General features: G+C 40.2%; 1 protein-coding gene across 1 annotated transcript in view; it reads left to right on the top strand.

Moving 5' to 3' along the window:
• The first annotated feature begins 770 nt into the window (after positions 1 to 770).
• CHD8 (chromodomain helicase DNA binding protein 8) overlaps positions 771 to 9,628 on the top strand; it is a 60,800-nt gene continuing 51,942 nt past the window's right edge. The window contains exon 1 of the mRNA XM_023499036.2: positions 771 to 949. The gene's annotated coding sequence lies outside the window, so the exon portion shown is untranslated. The remainder of the gene's footprint in view (positions 950 to 9,628) is intronic.

Below are 9,628 nucleotides of genomic sequence, written 5' to 3'. Positions count from 1 at the left end.
CATGTGTCATTTCTGATTGTAATTGTGGGAAGGTAGTGGTCAAATAAATTCCTGCCTTGGAAGACTAGGTTAAAATTGTTTACAAAAATCTTCCTGGGCCCAGGATTTGTATTGGCTGCTGGGCCTAGACTTTCCCCTTGGGAGATATACAGATTCCTTCTCCTTTGTGGTCAAACCCTTTCCCTCTGAGCCCTCCAGGAGGGCAGTTTGAAAGGTGCCTTGAGCTAGATTCAGCACCCTAGGAACTGACAGCTCTCGGAAGACAGGAGCAGAGTGAGGCGGCTCTCCCTTCCCGAGGGCTCTGTCCACGCGGGATCCAGCTTTTCTCCTACGCTGGGACGGGGGTGGGAAGGACCCGGGGTTGGCCTCTGCTTGGGAGGGAGATTCGGGGTCACAATCGGAGGCTTCTTCTCAAGGACGCCACATGGGATCCGCGTGGGACATAGGGCAAGGAGAAGCTGCAATGAGGGTTTCAAACCACATCCCCTACACTCAACCACCCCCTATTAACGAGTCCAAACCAAGATGGCCTCCAAGAAGCAAATCACTAAGTTTTCACTCCAGAGTTTCCCAAAAAGTCAGGGATAAAAAAGATGCTGAGGACTTCAAACCCCTGGGGACCAGAGGTTGGTGACGACAGTGCCACCTCATTTTGTTTTTAGTCAGGCACTGCCTCAGCCGACTACGGACTCCTCGGCTTTCTAGGACCCCACCTTCCCTTCCCTCCAGAGACTTCCTGGATGGCGCTCATACTACCCTGCTAGATGAGTACGGGTTCGGGCTACGCCATTGGTTATTCTGAAGGAAAATAGGCGGGGATTAGGGAGAATGGACTACCAGCAAGTTAGGTTGAGGCCGGGGCTGGCCATGCTCTGCCAGAAGGCGCCTTGTTCTCTTAACTGGGTGAATTGAAACCCTCTCGGTAAAGGAGGCAGCAAGAATTTTTCAGGTAGGCTTTCCGCTTCCATCCCCGCGTTCCTCGGCTCTTCTAGGTGAATCCCTGGGGCTTTCCGAAATCTAAAGTAGATCTTCATCTAATTTCAATATATAAACTCCACTCCCCTTCTCCTCTTACCCCTCCTCCTCTTCCCCTCCCCCGTTAATAATGGGGGATCAGGTGCTACCGGGGGATGCTCCGGACTGAACCATTCTCCTTTGTGAGAGACGTAGGGAGAGTAGCAGCATCTGTGCGAAAAGGAGAGAGGTTAAACGGGGGGGGCGGGGAGCTCTGCACATTGCAGTTATTTCACACTGCCTTGTAGCGTTTGTGTCCTTGCATTACTGGGCGTGGTGTAGATTTGTAGTAGATCCTTCCTTCTGTCTTGTTCCCTTCTCTCCCTGAGGAAAAAAACAAAACTCCCAATTCCGTTGGTCTCTCGCACTGTAGTCTGAGGTGGGAGGTTGGGTTATTATAAAAAGGTAGGTGGGGAGGGGGTAAGTAATATGTTGGGGGTGCGGGGGGGGAGACAGGAGTTCTATATTGTTCTATATTCTGGTCTAATTGTGAGTCTTCAGGAGAACAAGAGAGGTAGACTGCCTGTGTTTGGAGCGGGGCGTAGGAGGGGGGTTTCAGCTTTGCGCCTGCATTGACAGGTCTGCGGGGCTCCGGGATTTGTTTTCTGTTGCATTATGTAAACTCTGGGAGGAAGACCCCGCCCCCCACCATACACTGAATTAAATGTCTTTATTTACCTGTGTCTGGTGTCGCAGGAAATTTCCCTGCCCATTGCAGCAGCTGTGGAAATGCAGCAGCTGTGGGTTTTTAAAGGGGCAAGCACACGAGAGGATGAGCTATTGAAAGGTGAGGCTTGGGCTCAATTTCTTGGGTGGTAACTAAGCAGAGTGAGCTAAGAAGTCATAGAATTAGATCGTAGAACTTTATGTCCTCCTTAAAACCAAAGCAACTAAGAGGTACTGAATTGAGAGTCCTCGGGGCATATTTGGGCAGCTACACTTACCAGTCATCAGTCTTACCAGTGTCCATAAACCATTCAGGCCTTTTTGTTTTCCCGAGTATGTCATCTGTGACAAGAATGACTATGGATTATCAACATTACCTAATTGAGTACCTACTGGGAGTATAACAATTTCTATGATGCTAGAAGTTAGGTCTGTGATTTTAGTAATTATCTGCAAGGGCCACTAAAGAGAGAGCAGGGGACTTTTTTTTTTTTTTTTTAAGAAAAACAAATCATGGTCACTACTACTGAATGAGAATGTGGAAAGCTCCTTCTTCTGAATATTTTGGAGTCATTCATTCTTATAAGGGGAAAGGACTTATGTTAGGAAAAGAAACTGTTACCATTTGAAAGGCCCTTATGTGTTTCAAAACTGGAATGCCAGAGAGTCTACTAGGCAGGATGAAGGACATTGGTAAAGTAATATATATATATATGTCTCTGTGATTGGGGGTGGGGAGAGCTTAAGACTGGAATAGCAAAGGAATGGTGGGTCAGGATGGAAGGGATTTGATAGAACCCTATGTGGGAAGCTTGCATAGTTCACTTCTCTATATTTAGTTCTAGCTAGTGCATTTGGCCGTTTAATTTTGCCAGTGCTCAAATTGCCAAAGTTCGTTTATATCTAAAGGAAAAGAAATTAACTTGCTGAGCTGATTGTGAATCACTAGCAAACAGTCTTGGTGTTCCTTTCTCTGCAGCACTGCAGAATGATGAGGTGGAGGTTTGTTGGCAGTGTGTTATCAATCACTGCAGACTGTTGGTTGGGATAGGGATAATGGAACATTATTGTGCAAGAAGAGCAGTATACTAATAGTTGCCCTAGGAGAAAGCAAAGGATTGAGGGGCAAGTGTGCTTTACAGCACTTATGTGAAAAAGTTATGAGGTTCAAATGAAATATTTGGAAAGTATTTCTGGAGTAAACCTTAAAGCCCCATAGAAATGCTGACTATCTTCATCAAAGGACAATGTCTTCTCAGTCTGCTTTGGAACAGAGGGCATTCTTCAAATCCAAGTGTATTGTTCAAGAGATAGAAGAATAAAAACTATATTCCCAAGTAACTAGCAGAAACCCGTAAAGTGCTATGAGAGAAAGTGTTGTTTGTATTCTCTTAGAAGAATTATTTTCTCTCAAACTGACATTAAAAATACTAAAGTAGGAGTGTGTTAGAAGGGTCAGTGACACTCCCTGTCATCACTGGAATCCGCTTGAACAAAACTCTAACCTCATAGGATTGTTTCTGGAGATTTCCTGGACAGATTTCTTGAACCTACATGGAAGGTTCTACTTTGAGACTGACCTGGAACAATTGCTTTAGGACTTGGAGGGAGGAGAAGATTCTTAATGGCATTTGACCCATTCTGAGATTGTTATGTTTTCCATTTAATGTCCCCCTTAATGGATAATTATTCAGTCCAAATTGTTATTTCAGTTATAGAATTTTGTTTTATGATTATATCTTATTCATTTAATTCCACTTCTTTCTCAGTTTTTCTCTTAGTTGATTACTTTTCTCTTTATATCCTGCTGGTGGCCATTTAATGCTATCTGTGTTCTAATTTATCATTCCCTAAATCTTTATTTTGCTACTAACTATATTCTGAATTTTAAAAAACTGTTTTATTGCTGTCTCTTCTTTTTTAACATGATAGTACCCTCCTCCAATAAAATCTCTAACAAATTAATACAATAAAGCAAAACCAATCAACACATTGGCTATGTTAGCAAATGTATGTCTCAATTCTGTACTACTGCTTCTCTCCTTTTAGGCAACAGATGCATATGTTTCAACTTAAGTTCTTTGTTATGACAAATGGATATGACATTGAGCAGAGTTCTGAAGTCTTTCAATGCTATTTTCCCTCTAAAGTTTTCCTGCTCCCAAACATCTTTTTCTGGCTTAACTTTGCATTTCTTTATCCTGTTTTATTTAATCTCCTTTCCATGTATCAAAATTTTGAACTTCGCTTTTGTCTTTTTGTAATTATCTTTTTCATTGCCAATTTAATGATCTTTTCATCATGATTGTTAAGATGTTTTAAAACCCAAACCCTTTAGAGCTCCATGTTGGGGCCACTTCTCTCCAAAGTTGTCAGTGATTTCTTTCTTATTTACTTATTTATTTATTTTGGTGAGAATGGGATTAAGTGACTTGTCCAAGGTCACACCGCAAGTAATCAGTGATTTCTTCTAAGTCCTTATACTTCTTGACCTCTCTGGGAATTCTCAGAAAATAGCATTTTGTAGGTTGTATACATCCTACTCTAAAAATATACCAGAATGAACAATGATAAAGAAAAACAAAAAGAAACAATTATAAGTTCCTCCACCCAGTTTGGGGATCCACATAAAGACTGCTAAGAATCCTGAGCAGAAACAAGCTGGGTTAGGTTGAAGGGAAAGTACAAAAGTAGCTTGGCCCAGGCAACCTGAGCCCCTACCACAAAAGGAAAGAGCAGTTAGTGCCCGGGAAACCTTTGTCTGATCCAATATCTAAGCAGCTTATGCCTGAATTGCCACAGGAGACAAGGCAACCCAGTGCTTTTCAGTCCATTTCTGGAGCCATAGCAGGAGAAAGGGTCAAGGCAGTACCTGAGAAGCCACAACATTTGGTCGAAGCCTTTCAGTCCTAGCAAGGGACAGACCCTCTCTGCGTTCAGGTCAGAGGTCCTTACACAGGAAAGAAAAGGGGACAGAGGAAGAATAAGTACATACATTGTGCCCCAGTGACATTGAGCCAAAACACAGGAATACCTATAGAAGAGGGGATTAAGTTTTTCCCATCATTTCTCAGGACCAAGCAGAAGCTGCCTACACCATCTAAGAGCATTGGAGAGAGTAGAGTCTGATTCAAGAGCAAATCCCTTCTTGACATCTCTGTGGCTTTTGACAATTGCTTCCTTCTAGATGCTTTCTCCTCCCTAAGTTTTTATATTACTTTCTCTTGACTTTTCTTCTGCTTGGAGGACTTTCTCAGTTGTTTTTGCTGGGTTGTTAGCCAATTCCAATCTCCCAATTCTTTGTTCCTCTTTTCTACTCGCCCTCTCTTGGTTATCTTATTCAGATTTTATTATGATCAATGCAGATTACATATCTAGCCCTAGATGTATAGGTTATGTATCTGGTCCTCAATCTCTCCAGAATTGCAGTTATTTTTAAATCCATAAAATAAAATACATAGTACTACCATGAAAATATTTTTGAAAAACAAGTTCATAGAATCCCAGTTGAGATCCCTTGCTCTAAATCCACTCTTTCTCCAAATTTCCTGATTCTTGTTGAGTGCATTAGCATCCTTCTAGTCTCCCATGTTCCCAACCTCAGAGCAATTCTTAACTCTCCTCTTTCTTTAACCTCTACTAGAAACATCTACTGGTGCAATAAGAAATCTATGGCTCTAGAATCAGAAAGACCTGAATTCAAATCCATCCTCAAAAACTTAATAGGCAAACTATTTAATCTCTTTGCCTCAGTTTCTTCAACCATAAAATGGGGATAAAGTACCACTATTTCACAGGGTTGTTGTGAAGCTCAAACAAGGTATTATTTTTAGAAGGACTTAGCATGGTCCTTGGCACATGGTAGAAACTATATAAGTGCTTATACCTCCTTCTTCCCCCACAAACACATTTATTCAATTATCAAATCATGTTAATTCTTCTTCAAAATATAACTTGCATCTATCCCTTTCTCTCCACTTCTAGAACCATAATTCTACTTTAGGCCCTCATCATGTGAGTGGTCTTCTTGGGAATGGTCTCTTCTTACCACTTAACTGCCAAAATAATCTTCTTAAAGCACCAGAAACTCCTTGTGACCTATAGGATACAATGCAAATTCCTTTGCTTATCAGAGTCTTTACTATCTGACCTAACATTGCAGACAAATTTCACATTATTTCCTTTTATATAGTCTAATAAATGAATGAAAAAAATTTATTAAATATTGTATGTCAATCACTGTGCTAAACATTGGAGATAAAAATAGAAAAGTGAGAAATGGTCCCTGCCCTCAAAGAGCTTACATTCTAATAGGACAGAGAAAACATGAATGGGGAATGGTGCCCACTCCAGAGTTTTGTAATTTGGAAAGAAATATTGAATGATATTATAGTTAAGGTTGCAAAACTGGAAAGAGAGGGGATCAGATAATACATGCCCAATAGGCAAGAAAATGCCATGGGACTCATGATCAGAACCTACCTAAATAAAGTAGGCTGTGAGAGGCACTTGGCAGGCAAGACATTGAACCCTGAAGCCTTAATTCCAACCAAACTGAACTACTCCCTGTTCTGAACTTGGCATTCTATCTCTACCTCAGGGATTTTGTACTAGCGGATATCATCTGAGCCCCTCACCCCTGTCCCCCTAAGCTGGGAAGGTGCTTCTTCACCTGTGCCTCTTGGAATCCTTGGATTTTTCTCAAGATTCGGCTCAGGAATTACCTATCTTGGGGAGCCTTTCCTGATCTTCCCCCTTCTTAGTATTCTTTTTCTCTCCACAAATTGTCTTTTCAATAGAATGTAAGCTCCTTGAAGCAGAGACCAGATTTCATTTTTATCTTTTATTCCCAGTTGAACATCTTGGGGCTTAATGCATGCTTGTTGAATTCCTCTGATTTTCAGTTGACAAAGGCAAATTCGGTCAACTTTGAATCATATTAATTTTTATCTTCAAGTGGCTTTTTAAACCAAAATATTTGCATTCCCAAATTAGAAATCTAGCAAATAGCAATAAATTATCCTCAGTATTCATAGGTATTTAACCTCTATGAGAGCAATGAAACTGTCTTAAGGAGAAAAGAACAGAAAGTTAGACAGTTTTCCTGCTCCTTATGAGTCATGTTTTCAGACTGATGTTTTGTCCTTCTTGACCTCTCTGCATCATTAAACATTGTTTATCACCTTCTCCTCTTAGATACTATGCCTGTGGATACTGCTTTTTCTTGGTTCTCTTACTTGTTTGATTCTTCTCAGTCTCCTTTGCTGGATCTTCATTGTGGTTATGATGTTGATATCACACTCATTAACTATGAGTGTATCCCAAGGCTCTGTCTGGTGCCCTCTTCTCTCTCTGTATTCTGACACAATCTTATAAGCTACCATTATTAATTCTATTGACATCCCTATGTCCTGAATGGCAGTCCCTCAAAAGTCAACTGCTTTTTGGACATTTCAAACTGGATGTCAAACATAAGTATCTCAAGCTCAGTATGTCCAAAACAGAACTCGCTCTTTCTCCTCTGACCCTCCAACCAACCCCTCTTCCTAGCTACCCTATTTACCATCTTGCCAGTTACTTAGGTAGGCAAACTTGTCATCTCTGAGTCTTCATTCTCAATCATCCCATACATCTAATCAGTTACCAGATCTTGTCATTTCTGTCTTTATATCTCTAGTCTGCATTTCTTTCAATTCATTCACACAGCCATCAATCACCTTGTTTCATGTTCCTTAAAATTCTCCTGGAGTATAGTGTTGGAATCTTTTACAAAATGTGAAGACATTGGAGTTGATTTGATCTGATTTTGGGCCAGAACTTGAAACAAGGTATTAGGTGGAACTGATTGAACAATGCTTGTGTTCACACCTTTAGAGAGCTCAAGTTATCTAAGTACTCAAAGGAGTTCACGTGAGAGTTCAGGGCTAGTATGAGAGCTGAATTCACACCTCCCTTAGGACCAGAGAGCACTCTGGGAGATAACCTATAATCCCTGCCTCGAGAAGGCGGAGTTAACCTTTGGGAGATCACATAAATGAAGGAAGCTCTTGGAGCGGAAGGGAGGATTTTCTCCGGAACATCAACAGGGCTCTGAGACAGAACACTCTGGAAGAAAAGACTACTCGCCACAGACTGGAGATTGAGAAGCCATGAGACGGAGTTGAGCTGGAGGCTGAAGAAAGCAGAGGTAGGAGCCAAGGACAAAGCTGCAAGATCTCTTGGAGCCAGGCAGAGAGATGGGCCTCAACTAACCGGATGAATTTGTAAGGAGAGATAAACATTTGCAACTTTTACCAGCTGGCTGAGATTTCAAAGTAATTATTTATTTCAACTAAGACTAAGGCTGGCCCCCAAGAAAAACCACCAACAGTATATAGCATTAGCTTTCTTATTGGTCTCAGTGCCTAAGGTCTTTACACACTTCAATCTATCCTACACTCTGTTGCTACAGTGATTTCCCTAAAGTGCAGGTCTGATCTTGTCACTACCCTACTTACTCCATAAACTTTTAGTTTCTCTCCTTTAGCTCCATACTCAATTAAAAGGTTGGTTGTTTGGCACTTAAAACTCTTCACATTTCACAATCTTTCCAGTTTCTATACTTTGCTCTAGATATTCTCCAATGTACTTACTGTCCTCCATTTCTGGAATGTTCTTCCTTCTCCCCTCTGCCTCTTACGCTCCCCAATTTCTTTCAAGACTGTTTAAAGACCATTTCCTGCTAGGATAACTTTCTTGCCTCTTCCGCAACTACTTCAGGCTTCCCCCTACAAGGCAACTAGGACCATTGGACCTACATCCAGAAGACTCATGTTTAAATCAGAGAACTTAGTATCTGTGTGATTTAGGTGTCACTTAACCTCTGTCTGCCTCAGTTTTCTCATCTATAAAATGGGGATAGTAATAGTCCCTTTCTTTCAGGATTGTTATTAGGATAAAATAAGACATTTATAAAATGCTTTGCAAAGCTTAAGGAGCTATGTAAAACGCTATTTTGTAGCTCTTAAGTGCCCTGTGTTTTTTATGTTCTCTTTATATATTATCTTTCCCATTAGAATGTGAGTTACTTGAGATCAGGGACCATGTTTTTGCCTTTTTCTGTGCTCTCAAACTTAGCACTGGGTTTAATAAGTGTTTATTGATTGTTTAAAATTTCAAAATATCAAAATTAGCCATAGTCAAGTATAAGGACAAAGATACAAATGATTTTTGAATATTAACTAAACCATATATACTACCACTCCCTTCTCTTATTATGGATAAAGAAAAGATGCCTAAATTTTAAGTGCTTTAGTATGAAGATTTTTCATGAGTTGCTGTAGATGAAAAAATTCATTTCCTGGTGGCCAGCATTCTGTTAATGAGATTATCTGAAACTAGGCTGACCTTTTCTTAAATAAAATACTTAGGTATTATATTTATTAATTGAAAGTATTTAGAATCACTCCTCTCCTGAAACAATAGTATACTAAATGGAAAAGTTCTAATCCTCTTGATAAGAATATCTGACAAACTGTGATTCCAAGTTTACAAAGCACTTTCTCCATTAATTATCTCACTAAGACATCCAAACTTCCTGTGAGATAAATACAACAGGTGTTACCACCATTTTACATATAATAAAGTCTCACAGAGGTTTAATGACCTGTCCATGTTCACACAACTACTGTGTGTAGGATTTGAACGCATGTTTTCTTGATCTCAAACCTATCATTTTACTACTTCTTTTAATATTCCTTCTCAAACTTCTTGTTTCTTCAATTCTAAATTCTTATTCTCTTGGGATTATATCAGAATAACTTTCTGAGAGGGGCAAGTTTTTTCATTTTCATTTCATCTCCCAACCCTACCCCCCAACTCAACACCTATTAAGGGGAAAATGTTTAAATACTACAAAAGTCTTTTAATATCTTTCACAAATTCTAAGACTCAGAATTTCAGATTTGGA

The sequence above is a fragment of the Sarcophilus harrisii genome, chromosome 2 (genome assembly GCF_902635505.1).
Source record: "Sarcophilus harrisii chromosome 2, mSarHar1.11, whole genome shotgun sequence".
Classification (NCBI taxonomy): domain Eukaryota; kingdom Metazoa; phylum Chordata; class Mammalia; order Dasyuromorphia; family Dasyuridae; genus Sarcophilus; species Sarcophilus harrisii.
The sequence above is the reverse complement of the archived record's forward strand: the minus strand, read 5'-3'. Positions and strand labels throughout refer to the sequence as shown.